This window comes from Narcine bancroftii, chromosome 4, assembly GCF_036971445.1.
Source record: "Narcine bancroftii isolate sNarBan1 chromosome 4, sNarBan1.hap1, whole genome shotgun sequence".
In the NCBI taxonomy this organism is placed as follows: domain Eukaryota; kingdom Metazoa; phylum Chordata; class Chondrichthyes; order Torpediniformes; family Narcinidae; genus Narcine; species Narcine bancroftii.
This window is the reverse complement of record NC_091472.1, coordinates 312,135,386-312,148,771: the sequence shown is the minus strand read 5'-3', so window position 1 is coordinate 312,148,771 and position 13,386 is coordinate 312,135,386. Positions and strand designations below refer to the sequence as shown.

The following is a 13,386-nucleotide window of genomic DNA, read 5'->3' as shown; positions in this document are numbered from 1 at the left end:
TTTGACCTGTTGAGTTTCTCCAGCGTCATGTTGTTACTTCAGCCACGGTGTCTACAGACTTTCCTGGCTTACTTCCAGTTTGATCTGTGCATACGCTCAGCACAGACACGTGGGCCGGACGGTTCTTATGTTCCAGATTGAGATCCGGGAGGACTTTTGACCAGTTGTATATGGAGAGCATGTCTCCGCATGTGGGAGAAGCTGGAACTTGGGATAATAGAGCATGGAACAGTGCATCCCTGGGACAGGCCCTTCGGGCCACATATGTGCACGGGAAATGTGGCCCAGTTTACCAAAAACGTTGCTGCTTGAATATGTTAGAAAGCCTCCTAACCCCTGCATGTTCACATCTCTATAGAGAAGCCCAGATACTAGTTCAACCATCGCTTCTGGCAGCCCCTTTCAAGGACCCACCACTCTCTGTGTGAAAACTGTGCTCTTCAGATCTCCCTTAAAACTCCTCCCCCCACCTTACGACACGTCCTTTTGAGCCTGATGCTTTTACCTTGGGGGAAATTGCCTACTCTATCAATGCCTCTCATCATTTTAGACTCCTCGACCAGGTTTCCCCCTTCAGTCCAGGTTTGTCAAACCTCTCCCCGCAGCTCGTTCCCTTCAATTCCCCATCCCACTCCCTTGCTGGTACGGCTTCGTGCACTGCCAGACTGAGACCAGCCGCAACTTGGAGGAACAACACATCATCTTCCATCTGGGCGCCCTCCAATCGGCCGGCAGTAACACCCACTTCTCCGGACAACCCCCCCCCCCCTCCCATCTTCTCCCCCATGTCTCCTTTCCTCTTGATCTATCTCTCTCTCTTCCCTTTTCTCTCTGTCTCCCATCACGGAGCCAAAAATCAATTCTCACCTCTGATCATATCCGATTAACACCTTTTGTCTGTGGTTCTGGACTTCTCCCCTTTCTATTCCTCAACAAGCCTGCCCTGCCCAGGTCCCCCCACACAATCACATGCTGCAATTGCTAGCCTTTCTTTTATATATACAGTAAAACCCTTGGTAACCGGCACCTACGGGGATTGGTAGATGGTGGATAAGCGAATTTTTCAGTTGCTTGAGATTGTGTTTCGATTGGCGAATTAGCGGTGAGGCAGCAATTTTAAACCTTCGTGTTTCCTTTAACTATTTGTTTTCTGCGACTTAGAGTTGCTTGAGGCTGCCAGTGGCTTGAATTCTGGATAAGGGGAATTTTACTGTATCTTTGCTCTCTCGTTAGTCAGTGGGGTTGATTTAAGCAGGTTAGTGATGTGTTCGGCTAACTGCCATGCCAGGGAATCGTTTTCATTGCCTCAGGGAACTTGTGGAGGAACTTTCCAGAAACCAGTCGCTTTTCCTCTTTCTTTGCCCCTGGTAAACTGAGACAAACTTGTACGTGGCAGGGTGAATGACAAATTTCTTTCATTGCCTTTGAACATGCAAAAACTCGTCATCTTTAAAGGTTACTTTAATGAAGTGGGTTGGGCAAGTCACCTCCACAACTGAAGTATCTGTTGTCAAAGGCACACGGTATTCTCAATGTTCCAAAACTGCTCTTTTTTTTTACTTCTCTTTCAAGTAAACAGGTTCTGTCTGTTTTTTTTTGAGTGGTCAGATTTTAATTAATGAAATTTAGAGCAAAGCGGGCTTCAGGAAACAATGTCACAATTGGGCCTATTCATGGCAGGAATAACCTTGCAGCCTGTTGATCTTTTGCCTTTGTTGTGGACATTTTTATTCGGTATTAAAGGTCGTTTCATCGTTTGTGGTTTCTACAAACACACTCAGAGCATCTGGACCAAATGTGAATCCTGAAAACTAGATTAAGGAGTCTCTTTGTAATGAAGGTGTGAGGATCTAAGCTTGGATAAGTACCAGCTTTTAAATTATGTTTGAATCAACAAAATTCTCTTTTAAAAATAAAATCCATCTATCCACCCATCTATCCATCCATCCATCCATTCATCTATCCTTACCACACACACACACACACACACACACACACACACACACACACACACACACACACACACACACATGCAGTATATATTTATCTATGTACATTCTCTCTCTCTCTCTCTCTCTCTCTCTCTCTCTCTGTATATATTTATTTCCATCTATATTTATATCTTCTTTGGCTTGGCTTCGCGGACGAAGATTTATGGAGGGGGTAAATGTCCACGTCAGCTGCAGGCTCGTTGGTGGCTGACAAGTCCAATGCGGGACAGGCAGACATGGTTGCAGCGGTTGCAGGGGAAAATTGGTTGGTTGGGGTTGGGTGTTGGGTTTTTCCTCCTTTGCCTTTTGTCAGTGAGGTGGGCTCTGCGGTCTTCTTCAAAGGAGGTTGCTGCCCGCCAAACTGTGAGGCGCCAAGATGCACGGTTTGAGGCGATATCAGCCCACTGGCGGTGGTCAATGTGGCAGGCACCAAGAGATTTCTTTAGGCAGTCCTTGTACCTCTTCTTTGGTGCACCTCTGTCACGGTGGCCAGTGGAGAGCTCGCCATATAACACGATCTTGGGAAGGCGATGGTCCTCCATTCTGGAGACGTGACCCACCCAGCGCAGCTGGATCTTCAGCAGCGTGGACTCGATGTATACACACAGTAAAACCCCTGGTATCCAGCACCTATGGGGATCAGTGGATGCCAGATAAGTGAATTTTCCGATTGCACACGATGTGATTGGCGAACTGACAATTTTAAACTTACAAACTTTTTAACCTATTTATTTTCCTCAATTTCCTTGTTTTAATATTTCATTTTAATTTTCAAAGACTCGTCAAAAAAACATTATAATCTTTTTTAACACTGATGTAACAGAGTCTGTATTTATCACCCCCCACCTCCCCCACCCTTGTACAACTGTAAGTATTGTCAATTAAATGACCTCGACAGCAAAATGAAAAACACCCCATAAATCCCCCCCCTTCTTTTCTCCCTCCCAGATTATCTTCCCCCACCCCGGGAAACAATAACCACGCTATTGGTGCCAAGCCCCCCACCCCCCACCATTTAGAGACATGCCCAATTCACCCACTTGTACCTCCCTCCCTTTCCTTGATCTCCAGTATTCATTCTTACTTCTAATATACATTCATCTTTGAACATTAACATGAATGAAAAACACTCATATCCCCCCTCGTGTTCCTCACAATTACAATATTTACAGACCATCTTTCCCCTGATTCCCTCTTTCCTCCTTATTTACATTTAATCCCGAAGCGGTGGTCAGGATCTTACAAAGTCCACGGGTTCCCTTGGATCCTTAAAACCCTTTCTCTGCCCTCCCACTCTCACTCTCTTCAGCGTAGCCGGGCGAAGGAAGGGAAACTCGGTTCCTTTTTATTTCAGGCTCTTTTTAACCGGATCATAGTCCCTCCTGAGTTTCTACAGCGTTCAGGTAGAATAAATCCTTCTCCCCCCTCATGTTCCACCAGAACCCCACCTCCCCCAAACCCCCTCCAGCCTTCACACCCACCACTGTAAAATCTTCTCTCTATCCTGGTAGCGAAGGAATCTGACCAGGATAGAGCATGGTCGTCAGATTGGCTCTGGGTTTGAGGGGGGGGGGTGCTGGGGGAGGGGGTGAAGCGAGAGACTGGTGGGCCCATTCTATTCTAAGATTATTTCCAATTTGTTCCCTCCCCAGTGAATCTGGGATCCATTTTTTCAGGAACTCCACCAGATCTCTCCCCTCCTTCACCCCCACAATTTTAACGTATTCCTCCTGCTAATGTTTAAGGTATCTTTTGTTGGTTGCTTGAATTCTGGATAACAGGGGCTTTACTGACTGCTTCTATCTAGATAGATATATTTTGATATATGATTCAAATGAAGGCCATCTTTTAATCTATCTTGCTCTTTATCCATGATATTTTGCTGTCTATACATTCTTTTTTATGTGCTCCCTAGATAAATATTGAATTTCTTATTGTCAAGTTGCTGCGTGGATGGAAATTCAGTGAAAAACTTTGCTCGGCATGCTATCCAGGCAAGTTAGCGCAATACCTTTACAGCTCCTGGGATTGGAACCTGGGTTTGAATCCCGCGCTGTCCATAAGGAGTTTATACGTTCTGCTCGGGTCTGTGTGGGTTTTCCCTGGGAGCTCCAGTTTCCTCCTCAACTCTGAAACATACTGGGAGGGTTGTAGATTGTTTGGGTGTAAATTGGGCGGCACGGGCTCGTGGGCCGAAATGACCTGTTACCGCGCTGTACATCTAAATTTAAAAATGGAAACAAAGTCAAGCAATACAGCAGGAAATACCAAATAAAACATATTGCAGAACAGTGGTTTGTAGAAAACATTGCAAGGTCAGCATCGTTTTGCAATGGAGAGCTCTGAGAGGAGGTGGGGGTGGGGGGGTAAACGGAGCTCCCCTTGATCTGGAAGTCCGTGTTTTTAACCTCCTCTAACTCCTGCCTGACGCGAGAAGACCCAGGTGGGGGTGGGCCTTTTATAGCGCTTGCTACTTTCCCAAGGCAGTGGGGAGTGTGGGCGGACGGGGAGTGTAGATGGAGGGGAGGTGCGGTGGAGATGTGTTCCCAACTCTCTGCAGTTTTAGTGCCTGAACCAAGCTGCGATGTATCCCCACAGACTTAGACCATTCAGTCTAAATGGCCCTATTCATGGGCAACCTGGTTGGCGTAGCAGTTAGTGCGACACCTTTACAGTGCCAGTGATCAGGACCGGGGTTTGAATCCTGTGCTGTTTCTAAGGAGTTTGTACATTTTTCCTGTATCAGCGTGTGTTTTCCTCATGGGGGGGACGGGGGCTCCGGTTTCCTCCTGCCATTCAAAATTTATTGGAGGGTGTAGGTTAATGGATTGAATATTGGGCAACATGGGTTCATGGGCGGAAAAGGCCTGTTACTGAGCTGTATGTCTAAATAAAAAAAATCTGCCTTCTTTCTTTTTGGGAAAAGGATTCTGACTGACTATGGCCCTCGTATACTGGTAAATGTCTACAAGGTTGCAGACAAGACAGTGAGCACGATCCCACCAATCAAATCTTGTATCTCACACCCTCATTTCCAGGTTGCATCTGCGGTCCTCAAGCTAATTCCACAGATGGATAAATAGCCTGGATGTATAAGTTTGCTCTTCTTATCGGCTGCCATTTCACAATCTCTCTATTGTGATAAAATTATATTTAGGAAAGAAAAGTTATAAAATTATGAGAGGCGTTGACAGTCGGGATGAAAAATGTCAGATACCAAAAGGCGTAGCTTTGGGAGGAGAGGGGGAATCTTTAAAGGAGGTGGATAAAAAAGGTTGAGAGGGCTATGCATCATCAGAGGTAGGAGGAGAATAAGGCCATTCAGCCCATCAAGTCTTCTGCACCATTTGAACCATGGCTGATGTTTTATTCCTTTCAATGCCACTTTCCTGCCTTTTCCCCATAATCTTTACTAAGCAAGAACTTTTGTTTAAAATCTACCAAGTGATTTGGCCTCCACAGCTGCCCATGGCAGCGAATTCCACCGATTCACCCCTTTCCCCCCGGCTGAAGAAATTTCTCCGCCTCTCTGTTCTAAAGTTTCACCTTTTATTCTGAGGCCGTACCCTCTGGTCCCAGACTCTCCCACCTGTTGGAAACATTAAAACCAAGAAAATGGAGTGGGTGCATCTGGAGAATTGCGTGCAGTTCTGATCTCCCTACTTGAGGAAGGATGTACTACCTTTGGAAACAGTGTAGAGGGGGTTCACCAGGTTGATTCCAGGGATGAGGGGGTTGGCCTATGTGGAGAGATTGAGTCGTCTGGGACTGTACTCGCTGGAATTTAGAAGGATGTGAGGGGATCTTACCAAAATGTATAACATTATGAAAGGCACAGATAAGATAGGGACAGGCAAGTTGTTTCCATTGGTGGGGGCAGACCAGAACAGCCTCAAGATCCAGGATAGTAGATTTAGGACAGAGTTGAGGAGGAACTGCTTTTTCTAAAGGGTGTGAATCTGTGAAATTCACTGCCTATTGAAGCAGTGGAGACGACCTCATTGAGTATATTTAAGCCAGGGTTGGACAGATTTTTACGTAGTCAGGGAGTTAAAGGATATGGGGAAAAGGCAGGTCGGTGGAGATGAGCCCGTCTCCAGATCAGCCGTGATCTCATTGAATGGCAGACAGGCCGGGTGGGCGACTCCTGCTCCTACTTATGTTCTTATGATTGGGTGGACTTGGTTGGCATGGACGAGTTGGGACGAGGAACCTGTTTCACGCCCTCCAACTGTGACTCGGTTTGCCGATCCTAATGATGGTCGGTGAGGCAACTGACCACAGTGGTGGAAGGTGAGTGCTCGGCTCTGAAGTGCAGCGCCTCCTGCTGACACACACCAGAACAGCAGGTCACCAGAGGTTGCAACGCATCCCCACCCCTCCCAGTAGCTGCCTTATGCACTTCAGAGCCTGGGTGGAATGCAGTGCCCTCTTGTGGTTAGTGTGGGAGTTACATTCCCTGGGTGGGATGCAGTGCCCCCTGGTGGTGGGTATTAGAGCTGCAGCCCCTGGGTAGGATACAATGCTCCCTGGAGGTTATTGTAAGAACTGCAGCCACTGGGTGGGGATGCAGTGCCCTCTGGTGGTTAATGTGGGAGCTTCAGCTCCTATGTGGATTGCAATGCCCCTGGCTGGTTAGTGTCAGAGCTGCACCCCCCAACACCTGGATGCCCCGGCGCGCTTCGAAATCTGGAAGCTTGCGATTGAGGCGATCATCCAAATGCAGGCTGAGGTAATTAACACGAACCAGAAAAGCCTCATGGTACTCCGCACTAAATCGGGCCCCCGTGCTTTCCAGGCCATCAGAGACTACTCAGACTATGAGCCTGCGATGGCCGTCCTGGAAAACATGTACCTGGCCGCCGATGAATGTGCTCTATGCCCGGTACCTGCTCAGCATCAGGGTGCAGCAGGTAGGTGAGACACAGACACCTATCTGGGGGCTGTGCGTGAGCTAGCTCGCTTGTGCCTGGGTGAGACTGGGGTGACCGAAGAAGAGGTGGAGCGAATCATCCGGGATGCCTGTGTGCGAGGGCTACGATCAAGGAGCACCCGACAGAGGTTGCTGGAGGAAAATACTGCCTCCCTTACCAGAGTAATGGAGGTAATCTTCTCTCTGGAGGCTGCATCCCAGTGTTACGGAGTCCAGAGGACCCCAAAAACCAGCACCGATAGATATGCACCACAACACAGGGTTGCTTAAACAAAAGTAGTTTTCAATTATATTTGAACAAGAAAACAGAATTGAACTTTAACTTATTACTTAACCTACCTAACTACTTAATCCCTCCTCTAACACTAAGCGCAGGTTTGTGTAATGTTTATTTAAGATTAGAAAAGTTCTTTGGATCACAGTCCAATCTCACTGGTTGCAGGCAATTCTTGTACTGTGCACAGAAGTTAGCATTAACAAACTTCACCAGTCTTTGGTGCTTAACAGGCACCAGGAGGGTTCTTGCTGGTTTTCAGAGAGAGATTCTTTTTCCAGGACATCCACAACTGATTCCTTCTCAATCAGTCTTGCTGACAAAACTTGCCCCCTTCAGGGTTCTCCAGATGATCCTCTTTCTTTCAGGTCAGCTTTAACATCACCAGTCTTCTCCTTTGACCAGGCAGTCTTCCAAAGTTTGCCAGCTTGTCCTTTTGGAACTGATTTCTGTCTCCTCTCTCTCTGTTTCACACCCTCCTTCTCTGAGAGCAAAACTCTTCCCCTCTGCCTACAAAGATCACATGCTCTCCCAGGCAAGCTGCTGTCAATAGTTTATTGCCTCCTGCAAAAAGCATTCTGCAAAAGTCCTGCAAATATTCTGTGTTTTAACATGTTTATGCACAAGCTGCTCTAACAATTCCTCCCAAACCACTTCTAAATACTCTGTCACACCACCATGTGGAGTTAGTCTATGCCCGACTCCCTCAACCTCCTGCCTGGCCGATGCCAAGGGCCGCCATCGCTGAAGGGCCCTATTAAGAAGAAATGATCACTGCTGCCGATGCAGCCCGTCACTGTAAGTGTTGTGATCCTGGTGTAGGTCAGACAGGCGATCCTGAAAGGGCTGTCCGGCGAGGAACTCGCATTGCTCCCGGTGCGGTAAGACAGGCCACTTTGCTAAGGTGTGCCTTTCCAGACCCACCAGGAGCACTGCTGCGCTCCACGAAACAGCTGGGAGACCCCACCGGATGCCGCCACATGCGAGGACCAGACAGCGCCATTACTCAGCCTGCCATTTCTGCCCGCAATGACGATGTCACTTCCAGTCCGGCCACCTGCCTGCACTGCCGCAATGAGCTCACCTCAGGCGCCACCATCTTCCACCGCTCGACTTCCGCCTGCACCAAAGACGTCATGTCTGCCCGCAACAATGACATCACCTCTGGCTTCATTTCCAGCCAGGTTGCCTGACCGCACAGAAGCCACGGACGTCCGTCGGGTGCTGACATCATGGCCAGCTAGCCACCGATTACCACAACGTCCTCACCTCGCAAATGGGACGATGTGGTTAACATGTGCGCGTAAACAATCATGCACCCGATGCACCCCACACCCCAGAAGGAAGCTGCTGGCCGCTACTCTCCACAACCATCAGGGAGCAGCGACTTGGACCCCGAGATGATCCTAGTGTCCACCACTTTAAAGAAGGGACTCCCCAAGGACTCGGACGCTCAATAGTGGACATGTCAACAGCAAGGCAATAAAATGCCTGTTTGATTGCAGCAGTACTGAGAGCTTTGTGCACCCGAACATGGCCCGGACACTGAAATTAAAGGTATACCCCACGAACTTCTCTATCGCCTTCGCTCCCCAGGACCACTCTATCACAGCACTTGGGTGCTGCTCAACAGATCTGAGTGGGTGGGAAAACATATCAAGTGTTCAGGCTCCTGGTCACGGCCAAGCTCTGTGCCCCAGTCATCTGAGGGCTGGACTTCCAGTGCCACCTCTAAAGCCTCACCCTTGCCTTCGGTGACCCACTTCCCCCACTCACCGTCCACAGCACAAAGCTCAGCAACTGCCTCCAGTCCATTTGCGGCCTCTCCACACTGTGGATCCCCCCTCCATCCCTCTTCAACTACCTAATGCCAGACTACAAGCCCATAGCTGCCAAGAGCAGGCGCTATTGTGTGCCCGACAGGGTCTTCATCAAGGTGGAGGTGAGGCGGCTTCTGGCAGAAGGTATCATAGAGCCCAACACCAGTCCCTGGAGAGCCCAGGTCCTAGTGGTAAAAGGGGGCAGCAAACCAAGGATGGTCATCGACTATAGCCAAACCATCAGCCAGTACACTCAGCTGGACCTCTAAACCCCACCACCCTGGATAGCCGACATGGTCAACGAGATAGCCCACTATAAAGTCTTCTCAACAATTGACCTGAAGTTGGCCTACCACCAGCTCCCCATCCAAACCTGGGATAAACCGTCTACTGCCTTTGAGGCAGATGGGCACCTCTAGCAGTTCAACTTGGTTCCCTCTGGAGATAATAACAGGGTCTATGTCTTCCAATGGAAGATGGACCGCATGGTGGACTGGCACGACCTAAGAGCGACCTTCCCGTACTTGGACAACGTCACTATCTGCGGCCACGACCAGAATGACCACAATGACAACTTGGAAAAATTCACCTACAACAAAGAGAATCGCGTGTTCAGCACCACCCACCTTGCCATCCTGGGGGACATCGTGGAACATGGTGTAATTCACCCCGACCCTGAACGCATGCGCCCCCTCATGGAACTGCCCCTCCCTCACACGCCCAAGGCCCTCTGCAGGTGCCTAGGGCTCTTCTCCTATTACTCCCATTGAGTCCCCTGCTTTTCGGACAAGGTCCGCTTACTGGCCCAAGCCACCACTTTTCCCCTTCCCCCCAAGGCGCAAGCAGCTTTCGCTCATATCAGGTAGAACATCGCCGTGGACGAAGACACTCCATTCCAGGTGGAGTGCGATGCATCTGATGTTGTCCTCGCGACCACCCTCAACCAAGGGAGGTGACCTGTGGCCTTCTTTTTCAGGATCCTCCATGATTTCGAGCTCAGGCATTCCGCCATTGAAAAGGAGGCCCAGGCGATCATGGAAGTGGTCCACCACTGGTGCCACTACCTGGCAGGTAGGAGGTTCACTCTCCTCACCGACCAACGTGCAGGGCCTTTCATATTGAGCACCACCCATAAGGGCAAGATCAAGAACGATAACATCTTGCGCTGGAGAGTTGAGCTGGCCATGTTCAGCTAGCCATCCAGTACAGACCGGGGAAGTTCAATATCTCCCCTGATGCCCTGACCCGGATCTGCGCCAGCGTGCAGTCCGACCAACTGCAGGCGCTGCACGACACCCTTTGTCACCTGGGCATCATATGCCTATACCACTTCATCAAGTCCCTGAAACCACCCCTTCACCGTCCAAGAAGTCCGGACCATGACTGAGTCATGTAGGGTCTGTGCGGAGTACAAACTGTGCTTCTTCTGCCCGCCACAGGCCCGCATTGTCAAGGCCACTCAGCCGTTTGAACACTCAGCGTCGACTTAAAGGACCCCCTGCCTTCCATGAAAAGGAACGTCTACTTCCTCTCAGTCGTAGACGAATACTCCCGTTTTCTTTTCGCCATCCCTTGCCCTGTCATCTCCATAGCCACCATTATCAGGGCACTGATGCAGGTCTTTACCATGTTCGGATACCCAGCATTCATCCACAGTGACTGGGGGTCCGGCTTCATGAGTGAGGAGCTGCACCAGTTCCTCACAGCGCAAGGCATTGCAGCTAGTCGCATGTCTAGCTACAAACCCAGGGGCAATGGGCAAGTGGAGCATGAAAACAGGATGATTTGGAAGGCAGTCCTCCTGGTCCTATGATCCAAAGGCTGGTCCATCAACTACTGGCAAGCGGCCCTCCACGAGGCACTCCATGCCATACAATCGCTCGTGCACAGCTACCAATCAGACCCCTCATGAGCGCCTTTTCTTCTTTCCTAGTAAATCGGTGACTGGCGACTCCCTCCCAACATGGCTAATGTCTCTGGGACCGGTGCTCCTCTGCAAGCACATTTGGACCCACAAGTCCAATCCCCTGGTAAAGCAGGTGCTCCTTCTCCATTGAAACCCAAACTACACCTACATCAGGTACCTCAAATGGACGTGAGGACACCATCTTGACCATGGATCTGGCACCAGCAGGGGCCCCACCCCCCAATAACACGACTACCCAGCCCAACCTCCCCACCAAGGGTACTGATCCTCAGGCAACCCCACCCTTGCTGACCATTGACCAGGAGCCAACTCTGTGACAGTCGCAGAGGCAGAGATGGCCACCAGACTACCTGAACTTGTCAATACTACCTGGCACCAAGACACCCAACCCTCCCCTCCCCACTCCCGGGACTCATTTTAAGAAGGAGGTGAATGTGGTGATACCACCAACAGCACTGGCTGCGCTCCCCCTATCCTACTGCAGGGGGCGACCTCTGTACCTGCAGGAAGATCACCTGGGAGGCTGACTCCACCTGGCTGGCTGTCAGTCATTGACCTATATATAGACTTGAGCCGGCTCCTCCTGGGCCAGTCAGAGGTGGAGCCAATGAGACTGAAACTAGCGTACAACAGAGTCTTTTCTGTGTTTTGTGTCTGTTTGCTGCACCACAGCACACCATAGTCTCAAAGTTACATCACTGTTCAGAGCAATTGGAGAGAAAAAAAAAAGATAAAGGCACATCTAGTCCTTTCTTACCAGAGACGAAAACTAAAATGTATTGTTAAATTGCCACAGGCTGCCGGAAACTCGCTCTTGAGAACCAGGTTTCGGAGCTGGAATTTGAGAGGGGACTGAGGGCAAAAGGGGCTCCCGAAGGGCCTCGGGCTTCCTGATCGTGTTGGGGAGGGGGGGGGAGGTTTGGATCTGACGTTCGGGCTGCCAATGGCTCGAAGAGGAGTCTGTACGGCTGCAGAGGCTGCGGGAGGCGAATCCACGGACACTCTGTCTCCGAAGGGACCCTCTTTTGCTTCTCAAAAACATACAGGGAGGCGTGAGGTGGGGAAGGGTGTGGTTGCAGGTTAATTGGGGTATTTAAGCAGAAGGGCCTGTTACTGTGTTGTATGTCTAAACTTAAAAAAATCTAGATTATTATTTTGACTCATTTACTCTCCCACGTATTTGCTGCAACAGTGTTGTCAATAAATATTTGAATTGTTTATTGACATGTGTACTGAGACATAAAGCACTTGTCTGTTATCCAGGGAAATCAACCCATGTATAATACAATCATTTAAAATAAAACTATATAACAAAAGAGTTCAGGGAAGTGTGTAACTCTGATGGTACTAGAGACCATCATTGCAAAAAAAAAACAAAGTAAGATTGAAATTCACAAGTACCTCATTCTCTTGCTTTTCATATTCCCTTTGCTGAGTTTCCCCTCTATTTCACTCTGTGTCCTTTCAAGTGAAAGACCTCTTTTCCAGTTCTCCTTCCACATTCATTCTCTCTCTGATGGTCTGTTTCTCAAGTGTATCACCCCACCTCCCCCCCCCCGCCCCCAGGCCTTTATCCTGTATACTTTTAACCTATCCATACTTATATACGCAGGGTGGCTAGAAACCCTGCAGGATGAGAAACAAGACCTGTCAAAGGGTGGACAAACCTTTTCGTAGGGCCAACGGCCGTCTAGTAAACACGTGCTGTGAAGCGTGGAAAGGACATCCCTTGCATTGAAGCCATTGAAGCTTGGTCTGGCCATTCACTGCAACTGAGCTACCCCCCCCCCCCCCCACCCAGCGGTCTTGGACCTCACCATGCTGCTGGACGCGGGAGGGAATGTCGAAAGGGTGGGTCTGGACCTGTGCAACTCCCTACTCAACTAAAATCCATTCACAAACACGCTGTTCCTTTCTGAGGAGTGGGGTATAGACTCCACAAGCTGAATGAAAGGAACCATCATAATCCTATGGGATAGTTCACCAGAAGACAATATACCCAAAGCACCTTTTATGGTTCAATTCCAGATTTTCACAATACCTTGAGTAAATGGATTTCTGTTAACGTCCCTGTTGAGTTTCTTGGTTGTTATCTCATTCCTTCCTCCCCACGGATGGAAACACTCCTTCCATATCTAATCTAATAAACCTCCATTATATCACCCCTCTCCTTCCCTTTATTTCCCAATAGTTTCCAGGTCATTTTGCTCTATTCCTGCCTCTCTCAAGACACCTGTGTTTCAGGTAACCTTATCTTTCTATAAAGGTGTCACTTATGTCTCTGGTCCTCTCACCATTTCTCTCTCCTGGGGCACCCACATTTTTGCCTTCATTTTGCACCACTGCTCCATCTTTTTTTTCCAATGTTCAATTTAATTTTTTCATTTTCTTTTCTGTCTTCTCCACCACCCAGTTCTTCATCTCCTCTGCATTGTGCCTTA

The 13,386-nt window shown here is 49.1% G+C and overlaps 1 long non-coding RNA gene across 1 annotated transcript in view; it reads right to left on the bottom strand.

The window, feature by feature from the left end:
- The window catches only part of LOC138760213 (uncharacterized), a 40,117-nt gene that overhangs the window by 25,148 nt on the left and 1,583 nt on the right, over positions 1-13,386 (bottom strand). The gene's annotated exons all lie outside the window — the stretch shown is intronic.